The sequence below is a fragment of the Odontesthes bonariensis genome, chromosome 15 (assembly GCF_027942865.1).
Source record: "Odontesthes bonariensis isolate fOdoBon6 chromosome 15, fOdoBon6.hap1, whole genome shotgun sequence".
Taxonomy (NCBI): domain Eukaryota; kingdom Metazoa; phylum Chordata; class Actinopteri; order Atheriniformes; family Atherinopsidae; genus Odontesthes; species Odontesthes bonariensis.
The window spans coordinates 28,136,491-28,154,598 of NC_134520.1; the positions used below are offsets into that span (position 1 = coordinate 28,136,491).

General features: G+C 39.9%; 1 protein-coding gene across 1 annotated transcript in view; it reads left to right on the forward strand.

The window, feature by feature from the left end:
• The first annotated feature begins 1,866 nt into the window (after window positions 1–1,866).
• The window catches only part of kank4 (KN motif and ankyrin repeat domains 4), a 72,853-nt gene continuing 56,611 nt past the window's right edge, over window positions 1,867–18,108 (forward strand). Inside the window, exon 1 of the mRNA XM_075485843.1 lies at window positions 1,867–2,153. The gene's annotated coding sequence lies outside the window, so the exon portion shown is untranslated. The remainder of the gene's footprint in view (window positions 2,154–18,108) is intronic.

The following is an 18,108-nucleotide window of genomic DNA, read 5'->3' on the forward strand; positions in this document are numbered from 1 at the left end:
AACGGTATGTGCGCTGGACGGACCTCTGCTGCTGCTGCTGCTGCTGCTGCTGCAGTTGCAGAGTGGCTGCTTGGTCAGCAGCAAACACGTATCGATGAACCTGAGCTACTGTGCTGGAGCTTCCAGAAACCACTCAGGCTCTCTGGTTTGGTAATCAAGTGATGTTGCAGCAGAAAGGCAGATACAGAGATGGGTAGGAGTAGTTGAGGGGTGCAAGACTTCCTGGGACTGCCTGCTACAGTATTACTGTACTATCGCCATCCTCAGTCTAATGCCCTAGAATCGGTTATCTCCCCAATCTCCAGCTCAGGGCTGACTAACAGTAAATGTTTTCACTAACCAAAAAAAAACCCTAACTCAGTTATATTGGATCCAAAATGACATCAATGATGTTTAATAGTTGCCTAATGAAATAGATTTAATTACAAATGTCATTTGTCCAGATAAAGCAGGGATGGTGGGGCTGTGTTAGATATGCTGCCTCACGTCCTACCTAAACCCTAACCAGGAGATGCATTATAAAGGAGGATTACTGTGTTCCACTTTTCTCATCACCTCATGATATCATCATTTTCTCAAGCAAGCCTGCCACCCATGTCTTAATCTATAGAGTAAACTGTGAAATCCTGTTTTTTGATTGGCCTTTTCATCACACAATGGATGGAACAGCATTGTGAAACACTAACTGAGATCACTGGGCTGATTTGAGCAATAAAGCTTTGGAAGAAATAGTATCTCTCCAGAAATGTACTCCTAAACTTATGCAATACTTTTTTGAAAGGGATTAAACCACTCATTCAAGGTTTAAGATTCATTTTAGCACATTGCATCTGCTGCAAATGTTGGCACCGCGAAGATATTGCCATTTTTTTTTACCCCCATACAGCAAGAATTTAACCTCCCAATCTTTGGTGATAATGAAGACCTTTCTTCATGCACTGAGCATTGGCCTTTATCAAGGCAGGCTTTGTCCCAGGAGGCACTGAGTTCTCATGACCAGCGCGGTAAAGGTGGGTGCTGTGGCAGCTCAAAGCCCAAGACATGAAAAAACACCCCGCCTCCATCCTCTGTCTCTGCCAGGAAGGGAAAACTGGTGGGAAAATGAAGGCATGTTGAACGACAGGCAGTGGTTCACTCCAAGAATGAAAAGCATGTCCTGATGTCTTTCCCTCTCAACAACAAATACTTTACACACACAGTGCTTCTCCCAACTTCTTTATTAACATCACATACAGTATAACACTTTTTGACATCCTGAGAAGAAGCAAATCTATACATTTGAGCAACTACAGCAAGGAGATGTTACCCTTACTGGAATGTGTTAAATCAGCGTGGGCTTTTTTTTTTTCTTTCTAGTTTCACTTGAAGAATTAACCGAAGGTCCCAAACAAACACACAAACAAAATAACAACTTTGTTGAGGAGTTGTTTTTCTCGCCCTGTGGGGCATCACCCAAAGGTGAGCAGTGCCGGATTTGTTTCCTAATATTTGCAGCTCTGCAGATTAATGAGAACACACTAAGAGCAAGACATTCAACTCTTTAGTAGTAGTTTTAGGCATGAAGATGGTCTTTGGCGTTTATTTTTTTCCACTGAAAATCCCCAACAGACAATTCTCGTTGGCTGTGTTCAGCTAAGAGATCAGTTTTGTGTGCGAGTGTGTGTCAGTAAAAGTAAGTTAATGAGTGATCACAACCTCACACAAACATATATCAAGTAAGATCAGATTCCAGGCTACACATAGGATTTCTCTCTCTCTGCATACTTTAGAGCAGGCTACCATTTGATGCGTGCTGAGGAGGTGGGTGTATCCAGCACAGCTGCTCTGATGTTAGGAAGCAATAGCTCTTGCATCCTACTCAGTCTGCGCTCTACTCTCCTTGCTCTCCTGTTTCCTCCAGCCTGTCTGCCTTCTAGCGTAGTACTCTCCTTTTACTCGCTGCTATTGATCACAATCTAGGAGATATTTACACAAAACCACGTAGGTAGAAAGAGTACCGTCCTAGAGGATTGAAGGGTTTGTGATAGGCTGATAGGTGCAAGTACATTACCCTGGAAAGACTTAGAAAAAGAGGATCTGTAGTGGCACTGCTGAAACTGAAGTTTCTTCCTTATTATATTTTTCATCCCAAAGGATACAACACAGCTGCAGAGGTAAGAGAAAGATAGATGTGGGAGCTGCCTTTTTTTGTATTTATCTTTCCAGCTGTTTCTTTATTTCATTTCTTGTTTCTCTTCCTTGTCACTACTTTCGACTCTTGAGATGCGTCCTCTGTCTCTTAGGTTTCTTCTTTGTCTTATTTGCTCTTTTTTCCTTAATCCCGTGCTCTTTTTTTGTACTTCTTCTCCTCCTGTCTCAGCACTAGTTATTCTAATGATGGGTTTTGGGATTCTGTAGTACAGAAACAAAAAAAGATTCTTGCAGCACCATGAATGCTGAAGCTGTTATCATCTCCTTTTCTCCTCCGTGTGCCGACTGTTTTGCTTGTGCCCTGAGCTTAAGAATCTTCGGGATCAGTCTGATAATCAGATGCTGCAAGCTAGGCATGCACTTACATACTTGTTCATAAATGCGCAAACATGCCACCAAAGGAAATCTCTTTTTTGTCTTTGTGCCTTCAATGTCTCGCTCCTCTTGAGAAGCTTCCTCTGAAGCTTTTCATTAGCTTGGCGAGGTTTCTGAAAAAAAATCCTTGCTGGCCTGACTAATATTTTTTAGCTGGAGCTTAACATGTGCACATATGTATGCAATACCAACATTCTTTAAAAGATAACCAGGCAGGGGATGGATAAAAAGAGAAATAGCATTGGGTGGTTGTTTTTCTTAAAAAAAATTATCATATGTGCAACTTTTGTGCTCGGCTTCTGCGTGCACACATGCTGCATGTCTTTGCTTCTCTATCTAACCCCCCTCCCTCTCTGCTCTCTTGTTTCTGCATGTATTCATAGTTAGTCTCAGTCACTGCTCTGCTACCCTGCCACAGACCATTGGCTATGGTTGGTTGACTAACAGCAGTTACACATTAATATAGAGAGAAAAAAGTTTCTGGCATGTGCACAGGATGCCACATTGTGCTTGCATGTATGTCGTATGCTACATGTAGGGACTCCATTGACGCTCAGGTTAAAGAGCATATTGTCATCTGATATAATGGCAACCTGCAGCATTAGCCTACTTCGCAGTCTGTGTGTTTATGTTTGCATGTGTGTCAGTGTGGTTTATTTGGAGGTGCAGAGAGGTGAGTCATACCAGCTCACATGCTGGTGGCTGCCAGAGGCATTCAGTGGAAGGATATCATGATGTGTGATTTGCAAATTGACAGTGTTTGGTGAAACAGTGCATCGGTGAAATGTCAACCTTTCTGAAAATGAAAACAAGCAAATCTGCCTTTTTTTATTTAAGGCATGATACCCATTACATTTTCAAGATCATGCAGTGCAATCTGTGAAGGCTTTTGTAGTGCAAGTCTGACCCAATCTTCTCAATACCCAGAGGAATTTGTATTATTTTGAGTTTAAATCTTAAGATTTGCAAAAACAAACTTATAAGGTTGGTTTTGTGCTTAGCAGCAGGACTATGATGCATTTAATTTAAGCTAATCTATAAAGTTCCGCGTGGAAATGTAGGTGTGTTTGTGGGTATGTGTGCGAACGATAGGTAATAGTTGGGGTTGTCACGGTCAATTTAATTGACGATTGATTGTTATATAAATGTTGGGATCTAATAGTCTTTATCTTTTAGATTTAGATCAGTGGCTTTGATGGGCACCTTTTGGCTTTAAACAAGTCATTGAGCTCTCTTTAATGCAATCAGCTTAAAAACCAAAATGAGCCACAGTGATGCATTATTGTTGTGGCTTTCAACTAGATCTGTGATATGAAGGTTAATAGTTGCCCACTGAAATTGCAATTGGTTGCATATTTCAAGTCAAGCGTTACAAGTTGTTACCTTAAACTAAAGCAGAAGAAGGGGGCGATAAAGAGGGAAAAGCATTGTGATTTCATCGAGCAGTCTTAATACAGGTGAAGTCAAATAATTCCATTGATCATGCAGTGATTGTGCAAGTGATCACAGTCAATTCACAAAATCGCAATAAGGTGATAATGTCATAATTCATATTGATGAATTGAAGAAGCTAATAAACTGTAAACTACTTCTTTTTGTTAACATGAGATTTTCTTGTATGAATTGCTAACTTTTAGCCATGTTAGTATAGTAGTTCTATGGATGGCAACATCTGTCTGTTCGTTAGTTTGGCAGTCTATCCAACGCTGCTTAAATCTTAATAATTACTAGTTAGTCTCTGTAAACTCTTTACAGACTATCATGGTCTTTTGAGACAAATTTGTAAGATGTGGGTTAATTTGAGACTTTTGCTGACAGAAACTTTGACTTGATGGTCAAAGTGAAGTGCTGTTGACCTTGTTAGTGGAGTGTACAAAGACTGCAGTCAAATTGGACACATTTACTAGCACGAGTGGTCCACAACAATGGTTTAGCTCTTGGGAATACCTGCCAGGTCAACACTGTTAGAAATACAAGAATATGCGATTTCTATTTGATTGAGAATCATAGACATTAGAATATTCTATATTCATGCTGCTTGGAGTGTTAAAAGAAAAATAAATCTGAATGATAAAAAATATGACTTCCAAGGAGATTACAAGCTTGACATTAACTGCCTAAAGGTTTCCTACTGGAAATGAAACTATTGTGTGTAGGGCTCAGATAAAAGATGAGCTGCCAGAATAAAGTGCTTCCCATTTGGGAGAGATAAGCATAGAGACGTAAAGTGTCACACATCATGTGTCTCAGTGAAGCTTTAAGCCAGTTAGGGAAAAGTTCCATTTTCACAGAAGTGGTTCCCAGTTGATTTGGAGAAAAGCATTTGCAGTGCCTCACCTGCCCTTGTTCCCACAAGTTTTATAAGTTTTAGATCATCCGACTTGATGATGCTCTAAAATGCCTGCTGAAGACCACCGTACATCATGCTATGAAGGCACTTTGCAGTGCCACATTAAGTCAAATTCTCCCTCTTTGGCGATCACATGACTTTTTCTCGAGCACAAAACAGGAAGTTGAAGGATTGATTGCAGTGACTTTGATCTTCTGACATTTCATCCTGAGGTCAAATGTGTCCAATACTTTGGTTTAAGAGAAAATACCAGGAAAATGACTGTCACTGACCTGTGAATTCTTTAGGTTTACTGCTTGAATATGAAATGTCAGCACAAATAATGTTTAACATGGCTACCACAAGCATGCTGATGTTACCATTTAGCCCAAAGCTTTGCTGTTAAAATAAACTATGAAGAAAAACCTAAAATGAATAACATTTTCTGAGGAAAACTAAATCACATAAATACTAGATTTCCCCAGTTTGGTTCTGCAGTTGAAATCAGGCCATTAGGGACCAAAGCCTTAGGTAGAACTGTACTTTTGAAAAGGCTTAGCAGCCTAATCTGATGGAAAGTGTATTGAAGCACTGAAGCAGACACACTAGGCCCACCCAGAATCTGTAGCCACTCCAGTGAGCTTCTTAGGATGGCTGCTCTTATACATAGCAAAGAACAGAGCTGCTGCACTGTGAACTACTCAACATGCAATATTTTTCTTTCTTCAACCCTCCTACAGTGTTTTCTGAATAGTGATTTTTTTTTGTTTATTATTCTGCAGAAAGCCGTTATCAAAAAAACAAACAACTCAACACAAACCACATGGCAGCATCCTTTCCCACAAACATTGTAGTGATCTAAGTGTGTTTGGCATGTTTCGAGCAGCATGTCAAAGGCTGAGATGGCCAGTAATGTACCTGTTGTGTGTGTGTGTGTGTGTGTGTGTGTGTGTGTGTGTGTGTGTGTGTGTGCGTGTGTGTGTGTGTGTGTGTGTGTGAAGCGAGACGGTGCCAGTAGATACCAGTCTGTGCTCTGCGTCGACTGGCTGGGTGCCCGGTGTTCCCATGTGGTTCATTTTCGACAGTTTTCCTCATCCACTGACTTTCCTTAAGGCTTCACTGAACCTGTACATGCCATTGTTGGCTCACACAGTGGGAGAATGTTTATGTGCAAACGTGTGTGCTAAGATGATTGCTTGAAGGGATACATCATGTGTTTGATGTCCCACTGAAGCAAAAAAAAAAAATCCACTACAAAGAATAACAACAAAAGCACAAAAAAAAGAAGAAAATAATCTTTAAGGGTGTGTGTGAGCTTTCATAAACACTTGCTTACAATTGTGTTCGACGTCGAGCCATGCAGTGCAACTAAAGGTTGGATTGTTAATTGTTTTATTTCCACGGTGTTCCTGGTTTAAAAAGATGTGCTTTCATCGAATAAATGGCTGTCTAAGAAGCTTTAGGGCTTCTTAGCTGTGCTGTGGGAGGGACGGGACTTCTTAAACTCTCTGTCTATGTCAGTCAAAGAAGGCAAAAACCCCTCGCTGAGAACACACACAGATACACGAGAGCCAGGAGTCAGAGCGCACACACACGTACCAGCTGAGCGAACGCCTAGGGAGGGCACAACTAATTCCATTCTCTGCTGACACACTACTCATCAGCTGTGCCATGCTTTCGCATTTCTCTCTCTTACAATGTTGGTATCCTGAAGCTTGAAGTGTATTACTTTCTATCAGTGTCAGCAGAAGGGAAAGTTCACAGCAGGCCAGAGGTATTTGTACACTTTGTGCCCACAGCACTTCTGATCTGCAAACCACAGCTTCCCACTGATTGCTCCACTTTAAAAACAGAGGCACTTTGCAGAAGTTTGAATGGAGTTGTGTAGCAGTTCCTGCATGGGTTTATATGGTAAATAGAAAATAACTAATTATTAGTAACCTCTCTCACTGAGAGCAATACTGTGCAGGAATGCAGAGTAAATTTATCCATTTATTTCAAGGTTTAAAAAGAACAAAAAAAGAAAGAATCAAAGACAAAAATGAGTTGTAACTTTATGAAAGAGAAAAGTATGAACCCAGAATAACTGTGCAATTTTTTGTAGACTCAGCACTTTGGCCTAAGACAATCTACGAGTTTGTTGTTGTTGAGGTTGATCCAGTCCATGATTGGACAGAAGCCAGGCAGTGTTGAAGTCACTGCCAAGATGGGCAGATTTAGTTATTTGCCCTGAATGCACATTTTGTATTTAAAGGAATGCCAGCTGGCTTAGATGTACCTGCAGCACATTCTGAACGGATTTGATGTACGATTTGTGCTTCTTTTCATAAACCAAATTGGGTCATTTAGATCAGAATTATTCAATTCAGCATCTGATCAGAGACACTGATTTACTATCGCATGGAGTATCACATCCTGAAAAGCCTCAGTTTAGCTATTTTTTGTGGATTAGGACATTGTATTGATACAGATTTGCATTGAATATTTGCAGTTCATGTGCAACAAATTGCAGTTTTACAAGTTGCACCAACTTTACAGCACTGATGAGGAAGATAATAAATCTGCTGCTGATTCACACAGTTAAATAAATCTGACTAGTCACCCTTTCACTCAATGCTTTGCTTTGTTTTGTGCTGCCAGTTGCACCACATCACTCCTCTCCGTGCTTTTTTCGCTCACTCGCTTAATTTTCCTCGTGTGATATTCTTACACTTCTTGTTCTACATCTTTCTCACAACAACAGCGTTCAATGAACATGTTAAAATTACTGTAACTACATGACACGTGTCTAAAAGAATCAGTGCATGTTTTGAAATACAGTGGGTTATGCTTGCATAGATCTGCTTTGTTTGTGAGCTCAATAGTACGTGTGTTTTCGTGGAGCTTTCATTGTGGATGCATGAGTGGGTGACAGCCTCACAAGGGTCACTGAGGTGGGTTGCAGTTCACGTTCGAATTGGGGGAAGGCATGAAGATCAGAGGATACTGTAAGACTTTCCCTTGTTCTATGGTTTCAGCTTGGGTGGAGCATACTAGCATGGTTTTAATTTTCCAGGAAACACCCCCTTCAAATCTTTCAGCTTTTCACTGTACCAACAACTTCTAAGCAGATTTTTTCCACCTCATATATTATGTGCTTATCTTTGTTATTATTGCTTTTGTCTTTATTTTAATATTTAATTGCTCGGTTGGACCCTTGTGAGTGTGTCTTTATTAAAGGTTTAAATATTGTATATAAACAGGAAAGTGTACAGTGATAGCAACAGACTTTCACAATTGTTGGAATTTTCTTAAATAAAGCCAAAACAAATAAAACTAAAATATTTAAAAAACACTCTTAGCATGAAATGTAGACTATCAGCAGACATATGGATTCTTGAGAGGTTAAAGTGCACACATACAGTAATTCATACTTTAGTAAAATCGTAAGCGAGCCTCTGTCAGAACTAGAGTAACACAGTTGGATGTTTCTCAAGGAACAAAGCTGAAAAACAATAGCTTGGTCCATCCTTGCATTGTTTCCCCACCACTACTCCTTAATGGGTTCCTGACATTGACAGACAGGAAAAAACAGAGACTGTTGTGAGAGGAGTTAAGAGTGTCGAGGGTAACTCTGGACTTCCGTAATGGAACTGGCGTTGTGAAGTGTGTTTTAATTGGCTGAATGTAGGAGGCAGGAACTTCCTGTTTCAATGTTATTGGAAGTGACCACTCCCTGCATCGAGACCTGTTGAGTGTGTGCATGCATTTGTGCATGAAATTGTGTGAGGATCCTGTCCGTTTTAAAATAGAGATCCACTTTGATTTTCAGATTGAAGATTTAAGATGCTGGAGTATATACAAAATCCTGAAAGTTGACAGAGATGGGTTCTATTCTTGTTGTGAACAATATGCAGCAAAGCTTTGAAGCCGATTCAGGCAAACTGTGAAGGTTGACCTTGTTGGATCATCACATTACGCTGCAATTTGTCAAGTATGCCAAAGGGGGTTGAAAGTTTGTTACATGTTCTGCTTTTAAAGTCCATCATAACTCTTATAACACTTATATTTTCCCAGATTATTGCGGGGAACTTGGGATTCTTCAAACCAGTCTACATGTGTTTCTTAGACTTGGAAAAAGCTTCTGACTAAGCTGCTAGGTCTGCTTCTGAATGCTGTTGGGCCGCTGTATACAAGGAGTTTGAGCTATGGTTGTATGCTCAACATTGATCTGGCTGTTCATTAAATGGTGCTGAACTTTGCTGAGATACACCTTCCCCCCACTCCTTTTCATGATTTTCATGGATACAAAGTTAATATGTGGTGAAGAAGGCTTTCACCATGGGGTTCATTCAGGATGTCACATCTCTATTTATGCAGATGATATTGTCCTTTTAGCATGGTCACAAAAAGGCTAATATCCCCCATTGCAGGTTTTGCACTATTGTTTTCTCGCAGAAATTGATGGTGTCCTCCATTCAGGTAAGAGGAAAGAGTCTGTCTCAAGGTGAAGTTTGAATATCTCAGGATCTTGTTAAAAATGAATGGGAAAACGGACAAAGGGCAAACATAATTTAGGTATGACTTCTCCAGTAATGCAGTTGCTGTACCATATCTCAGTAGTGGAGAGAGATCTGAGCATTAATGCAAAAAAATTCAGTCAATCCACATACCCACCTTTGGGCAGTGAACAAGATTGTGAATGCAAGTGGCTGAAATGGGTTGGGTGGCTGCACTCAATTTCTGAGGTTAGATGTTTAGAAATCTGGGAGAGGTTCAGACTGATCCAGCTGCTCCTCCACATTGACAAGAACCATGTTGTTCCGGCACCTGTTAAGGATGCTCCATGCAGAGGTTTACTAGGCAGAGGTCGATACAGGACTCACTTGAGGGAGCTGGCCTAAAAGTCGCAGGAAATCTCCCATGGGGGAATCTTTGCTCCCGTTTTGGTACAGTGACCCTGAAATAATTTAAGTGGTTTGAAAAATCATGTATTCATGAATGGATCATAACCCAATCAGCTCTGACAGCAGTCTACTTTACTTCAACCTTTGCCTTCTGTAACAAGTAGAAAAACTGTTGCCTTGACATGTGTCTGAACTGCACTTACAAAGTTGTTAATTTCAACCAGCCTTCACCTTTATAGCATTACAGTTCCACATCATCCCCCTGTAGGCTCTGATTATATGTTGTACTCAAATAGAGGTTCATTACAGTCACTTCCAAGTCCTCCACTGCGCTGCACTTAATGTATACCTACAGGGGGTGATAAGACCAGTGCTTTGTCCTTAGTTATCAGCACTGTGCACACATCCACAACTTTGTTCCATGTGAATTTGCTGACAGAAACACTTAATTCACATCTCAATGTGTGTGGTTTACTGTTTGTACTGACAGCACAAGTGATGAGGAGGGACTGAATGTAAACCACAACTATTTGAGAGTCAGAGAGTCAGTGTGGCTGCTGGACAGAAGGAAGATCCTTAATGTCTCAGTGAAGTTTTATATCAAAGTTGAGATGTGATTTTTTTTTTGTAAGTAATTTATATAATTGCTCAGCAAGTTATCTTTGCTTAACATCTCATCACTGCTAATTGGACAGGTGATAAGAGCAACCAAAAAACATTCTAAGATACTTCTCATGTGAATTAGGGAAAAAAAAAAAATTGACATTGACAGTGGGCCTGTGCTTCAAGAGGTGTGAATGTTCTATTGTGTGTGTGTTTGAGGATTTAAGTTTTCACATTTTAGACTTTTGAGTTTGTGACAGTCTTAAGCCAGTTCCATGAACAGTTTCACTTCTACAGTCTCTTCCTCTCAGAATATATAGAGCGGCATTTATTTAAAGGTTATTTATGACTGTCTTAGCTACTGGTATCCTCTGGCATTTTCATCTCCTTATCTCAAAAGATGTGTTGTTTCTTAGTTTTCTTCACTTTGCCCTTTCCTGTGTTACAGGAGGTGTTTAACATTCACCCCCTCTGAATTTGTGTTTGTGCAAACGCGAGGTCTGAGTAATATTTTTTTTCTGGCTTGTGCTTGAAATTCAACTCAACTCAACAATTTTCTGAGGACAACCTAACACATGCTTTCTCTATCCAACAACTCTTATTCCTAATGAAAGTTTTATGTATCCAAGCCAAAGAGAAATTGGCTTCACAATTCCTTCTTACCCACACAGACACACATACGACAAAGATGCTCATTTCTGTTCTTTTCTAGGTAAATATTGTATTTTCACAACTGAAAATATAGAAGTAAAGAAGAAAGACATGAAACAAAGAGGGAAAGGGAAAAAAAATAGCTGAGATGGTGCACAGGTAGATGTGAGATATAAGCCTTTTGTGTAAAAGAGTATTCTTATGTGTGTGTGTTGTTGTGTGTGTGTGTGACTATGTGGAGTTCAAACAGTCATTTGATCTTCTTCCCATCTTTCAAACTAACTGTGGTGAGATATGCTGCCCTAATGGGTTGCATGAAGCTCCGGAATGTAGATCAACAGATGAATACCTTTCTGGTGCATAGAACTTGCAGTGTGTATTTGGTTGTGTGAGGGTGAAATCCCAGTGGACAGAAATGCAGTATCAACATCTACACACATCCGCTTTCAGTGGTGTGTGTGTCCGTGTGTTTGTGTGCATATGGTCAGTGCAGTTTCTTGTGTGAGATGCAAAGGGTTAGGTCTCAGTGGAGCTGCTGGCTGACCTGGATTTAATGAGCCTTGAACTCCGACTGCTGCCCCACCTGTGTATGTTTGTTTGTGCTTTTTAGTTTCTCACAGCTTCTTATTGGAGCTGCTAAAACACTTGTTTCCCACCAGGGACCATGTGGAGATTTCTATGTTTAGCCAGTGTTCTACTTTTAAATATACAGTTGTGGTCAGTGTTGTTTCAGTCATGCCCAACAAGCTCACAAAGCATGTTGACTGAAGGTTCACTAAGTCGTTGTTGGAGACATCAAATAAGAATTCAGCGAATACAGTGACAACATGAAAAAGTATCCCATGTGCAAACATATGCAATAAAAAAAACTGTGCTGTCAGAGTTAATGGATAAGAACTAGGATTTTCTGGCAACTTGTTCCAACACGTTTCAATTGTTAGAGAAAAGGAAGTTCATGGAGGTTAACACTTTAATTCAGTGACAGGAGGGAAGGATCAGGAGCACCAACACTGCAGTCTTGGCAGGATGAACATCCACCACAGAGAGGTGGCAGACAGGAGGCAGGCATAATGCATGGCCCAGTTAAAGTAACAAGAAATCTGCAATCAGAGAGACTTCAGGCCAAAAAAAGATAAAGATAAAAGATAAGATTTGTCAAAAGCTGTTTTCATTTTCATTACTTACCTTCTGAAGTTGGAGGTTAAATAACAAATTCATAGAAGCAGAGGGACTGAATTTTACATGACCAAACACATGATTCACATACTGAATCCTCTACAAACTCGAAAAATGACTCAGTGGCATAAAAAGTGGGAAGTAGGGAAGGTGCAGTTGTCACTGAGACACAATCAGGCTATAGATTGCAGAACTCTGAGCTCCCGTACCCATGATGAATGACTCTAATCAGCAAGACTTTATCATCAAGAGGACCTCTTGTGACTGTCAATCAGGGCCAACTGCTCGAAGCACTTTTTAATATTTAGAATTAGCCTTTCAAGTGTCTTATATTAAAACAAAATCCAAGTATATATTTTAAAATGTTTTAGCTCTGAGATCAGTCAAGGAAACCAATCAATTGAAATATTGTTAAAAGTTTGTGGATTATTAGCTTTTATTTAAGCTTACAGGACGCAATCAAATCATTTCAATATGAAAAGAAAGCTTATTATTCTGGTGGATCTTAAGTTTGTGTGAGTCATTACAGCCTGCTCAGACAAAACTCTGTGCCACTGCAAAAATACCCAGAGTTTCGACGGTTCACACAGCTTTCTCTGTGAATGATTGAGTTTAGCTGTAACTGTGATTATGACTGTAGACTTGGGAAAGCTTTGAATAGTTACAGCACAGCCAGACCTTTTTCATAGCACTGGAGATTCATTCACAAATGCAGCTGGAGTCCAAGCAGTAATTATCTACAGCAACAGTTTCAACTATCATAGCCGGGCAGTGCAGCTGCAGCTTTGACTACAGTCAGTGGCAACAAACAGCCAGAGACTGGCCCTTTGAAAAGAATGGTGCGCTACAAAATGTACTCCTTAATTGGCAGTGTATTAAAACCTTAATAATGCTATAACACACCAATTGCTCATGTGAATCAGAAGCACAAAACGTATTGGAACACTTTTCAAATATCTCTTGGCCAAATATTGAAGAAAAACTGTAAGGAAATGTTTATACATCTCCTGTTCATCTTCCTCAGGCCCTTGCAGCCCCAGAAGTTGCTGACATGGATCCATTATCTCCTTATTCTCCCCAGTAACTAAAATCCACAGACAGCCCTGCATTTCAGCCAATCAGATAACAGATAGCCCTTGATTTATAATCAGCCCTGCATGCTTTTCATCCTGGTGCTAGACAGCATTTTACTTGACAGATAGGAACCTGCAAAGTGCTTACTGCATGTAGTATTTTCTAAACACAATGAGATATGGGAAATAGATACAAATGAATGATAGTGTGCAAGAAATTAATAGATGAGGGAAAAGAACAGGAAAATAGATAAAGATACGAAGGGTGAACACAAATAGAAAGCAAGAATTGAACAGAGGGAGGGGGGTGATGAGCTGAGGTAGACAGAAACCCTCTTTGAGTTCAGATATCTCATGTCAGCTATAAGAAGGCCGGAAGGAGAGACGTTAGAGTGAGGAAAATGCTGTCAGTACAGCATTCCAGAAGTTTTCCTCCTGTATCTCTCTCTGTATGTATGCCTACAATCTGATAGTCCTATCAGTCAGCATGTGTTTTTGAAACTCTGAGATGCCTTTTTTTCCCATCCAGTACATGAGATGTATAGAGATAGGTAAGGGGAAGGATGGAAGAGTGAGGATGGAAAGGGGAGCGAGATGAGGAGGCTGCGGTGACTGCTGACAGAGAAGTGAGAGAGCACAATCAGCATTTGGCATTTTAAATGAGGGTGTGGGTAGCACTAGTGCACCGATTCTACTTTGTGTATTTCATTGCATTGCTGTCATTTCCCACGCAGCATTCATGAATTCAGTGTGATCACTGGTTATTCCACACCACACATTTGCAATGGAGAGAGAGGACTTTCCTGTTCAAATAAGCCAGCTTGGTCTGTCAGTGAGAATTAATTTAACCATTAAGAGTAAGAAGAGAGCAGACACACTGACAACTGAGTGTAGTTTGCTCGCAGCTTTTCTTCATCCCTCAGAGGAATTTGCAATATCTGACCATCAAAGCAGAAACCAGGTGTACCAGGTGGTAGAATACTACATAACTTCTCCTTTTTGTTATAGTGTGCATTTTATAACTCACTATTTTACAAATAGTGAGTTATACAAAGTTGTGGAGGGCCTGAAATAAATCTTTAAAGCATTTTCTTTTTTGTCTAAAGGCAAGTAAATCTACATAAAGTAAGCATGACCTTTTACAGCGGCCAGCTCCTCCTTCATTAAGCATATGGTGGTAATAAGTTGTGTTCATTTATATATGTCTGACAAACTAACTGGTGACCAGTATTTTCTGAACCAAACACAGACTGCACTACACTCTAAAAACAATCAAAGAATAGAGAACCAGACCCGCAGGATTGCCAGTAGAATGCTGCTTCTCAGCTGAGCCTCTAAGTATGATGCACTAGCGTCCACAGTACAGTACAGTCTCTGCTACACACTTGAGTATGTGCCTGTTTTGATGTTGGCCTCCTTTGCCCTGTCCATACGGACTGAGATTTGAGTCTTGGGGTTTTCATTTGACTGGAGGAACAACTTTGCTCTTTCAAGTGCATATGGTTTTGATGAGTGGTTTCCAATTGCCTTGCTTTTCTTATACCATTTAGTGAATAGTGCATTGACCATCGATGACAACTGCTTCCTCTCCTTGGCATAATTAAAGCACAGCACAAACAGAAAGCACCATCAAGTTCCTTACTGGACACCAACCACCAGCCATGTTCCTTAAACCATTCGTTCTTGAATGCCCTGTTGCAGCCACCAATGAATTGTGTTGGAAAAATGAAGTGTTTTGATGGCCTGTCATGGTTCCTGAGCAAGTGGTACTTCTGGCCATCTGACATCACACACACACTCACAGATTTCAGCAAGTAATTTTGTTGCTTGATTGAAAAATCCTAAGTCACAAAGGAGTTCATTTTCCTGACCCACTGCAGGAGCTGCTGGATCTCTCCTTCGCTGTATAGCGCCGTCACCTCACTGGGTTACCTCACCGTCACTATCCTCTGGCAGCTTATCTTCCTGACCAACAGTGCCATCAACTCTGTCAGGTTCTGCAAGGCCTTTATCAGGGTTAGGGTTTATATATTTATATTTAATATAAATATAGAAATAAATAATTGAATTAAAACTGCAGCCACAGTGGGTGTTTTCACACATACTATATAGCCTGCAGTTTCATTTTACAGCTGGTACATACGTTTGTTTTCACTCTGGTCCAAATGCAGCAGCACTGACAGAGAGCGCCTATGGGCCAGAGAACTAACTATCTGGTCTTTTGGTTTAAGGTTTTGTTTTTTTATTCAGGCTATTGCTGTGAGATCCAATTGTCAGATCATGTATCATTTTTCTGGATAGCTTACTGTTTAAAAGTTGAAATATATTGTTCTTGAAGCGCAATGTGCTGATTAGAAGCTGTTGTTGTGCACAAGGGTTGTGTCACCATATGTTGATGCCAAGGATTGAACCATCCAACCTGCAACTATGATGACAACACTTGCAGACAAGCCAAAACCAAACAAAATTTTAAAATTGCCAGTGTTAGCAATGTAAGTTCATTTCTTATCTTATCTAATATCAACAAAATAATTTTAAATGGCATATCATAGATCACTACTTGAATTCCATGCCCTATTATTTTAGCTTTTTTCTTTGCATTATCAAATCAGAATTTGACCAAATAGATGCAAAACAAACATCATTCTCCTCAGCTTTAACTGTAGCCTACTTCACTGAGCTCTAAACTAAGATGGTGAATGTGATAAATACATGCCAAACATCAGCACGTTAGCAGCAACATTTTGAATACATTAGCATTTAGCTGATCATAGCATTTAACTCAAACTGCTGTGGTGTGTAAATACAGTTTTCCTAAGCAGCTTGCTGGACTCTTTGTCTTTTTTCAAAAAAAAATGTTTCTTTTCGTTTCGACATCCATCTGGAATATTTTAACAGTGACTGTCACACTTTTATTGTGTTGGCTGCTGCTCTAGTACATTTAAAATGAATTAGAGTAACTGACAGATTAAAGAGACAGCTCTCAGCTTTAATTTGAGTGTTAATCGCTTTTGAAAAATGTCTACAGGGGCTACTTGCAAATATTGTTGAAGCTGCAAAAAACATATTGCTAACAAATGGGTCAAGAGGCACCAAACTTATACATTGTATCTGTCAACAGAAAACCTGTAGACAACTGTTAAAAACTACAACTGTTACCACCATGAAGCATCACTGTTACCACCATTGTACATCACTGTTTTGTCCCTGTTGTGTGGTCATGCCATTTCCTAGCAGATTGCTAAAGTCGTTAATGCTTTGCCAGCTTGCATTGTGGCACAAACACAAGCCAGTAATGACCCACTGCTGCTTTGCTTTTCTGTGTCATGATGTGAGCACTGTGCATTGTTTGCTTCTGACTGAGCCTCTTCAAATCTCCCAGTGCGATGCGGCAGTTTGGCCACAACCCAGAGCCCCAGATTTATCCCTAACCATTTCAATTGGGAAAGTCCCGCCAACTGTGTCTTAATACGGAGAGAACTAACTACCCTGCGTAACAAACCCAATTTATCACCAGGATGAGGCAGATGGGCAGTATGTCTTCCGTTTCCAATCTCTTCATCTGAGTAGTTTGCAGTTTTGCACACTTGTCTGAACTAGCCTTGTAGGTGGTCGTTTGTTTATTGCAGAAAGGTGCAGGCTATCTAAAGCATACCTCCATGTATTTTATCTACCAGTAGATTTATGGTGAGCCTATATCTTCAGTATAAGGCATCATTGTATTTACAGTGTGTATTTGCACCCATCCGTCTTCTTTATCGACATTAAACATGCCTCTCTCCCTCAGCCTCCCTCAGAGCTTTAATACAATGAAGACGCTCATAAATAAACACACACAAACGTATAGACAAACGGACGCAAATGGACAGAGAGGTCTGCTGAAAAAGAGGGGTTTTCTGTCTTTTCCTGGCTCTCAGGGTTATTTTTATCTTGAATGCTGGTAAGCTTGTGAATCTTCCTTTTTGCATACCTATGTTCCAGAGTGATTTTTTCCCTCTTTTTACATCTCCCCCACTCCCCATCTACATCTATTCATTAGGGCTGTGTGAGAGTGAATTTGAGGGAAGAGATGAAAGACTCCAGAGTGGGGGTTTCATCATAGATACACATGTACACTATGCATGCAGCTGTCCTAACTGCTGTGTGAATGTGTCCGTCCTGAATGTATTCATGTGTTCTGGAGTGTTTATCCTTTTCTTGCCAGTGTTTTAAAAATGTCAAAGGTGCCTAAGATGCCTAAATTAGATGTATATTGTTCATGTGTCTTCTAGTCAGTGTGTGTCTGTCAAAAAAAAAAACAAGATAAGTCAGTTACCATGAAACCGTGAAAGTGCATTTTGAATTTTACAAAGAGCATGCGTGTGTCTGTATGTGAGTGGGCAGACAGTTACATGCATAATACTGGATGTGAGTAACTGATGCACATTTTGCATAATGTTGCAAGAATGTCCGTACACACTTTCTAACTCAGGCAAATACACACATCTATTTTCTACTGGAGCTGTTACTAATAAACATTTTCAGTAATAATCAATCTGCTTATTCTTTATAATAAGAAATATATATTTTTTTAATTAATATTAAAAAAAAGCAAAAGTGATATAGTAATATTGACACAAAACAAAGACAGGCAAGAAACTATTATTTGACATGTTGAAACCAGCAAGTATTTAGCATTTTATTGATTATTTCAGTCTTTTTAAAATCTTTTTATCTTTTTTTAGTGCAGCAACACACTGTCTACAGATAAAATGCAATCTAAAGTCACTGACTCGCCCACTAATAATGAGAATAAATGTAAATGTTGTTCTTATCTCTGCTACTT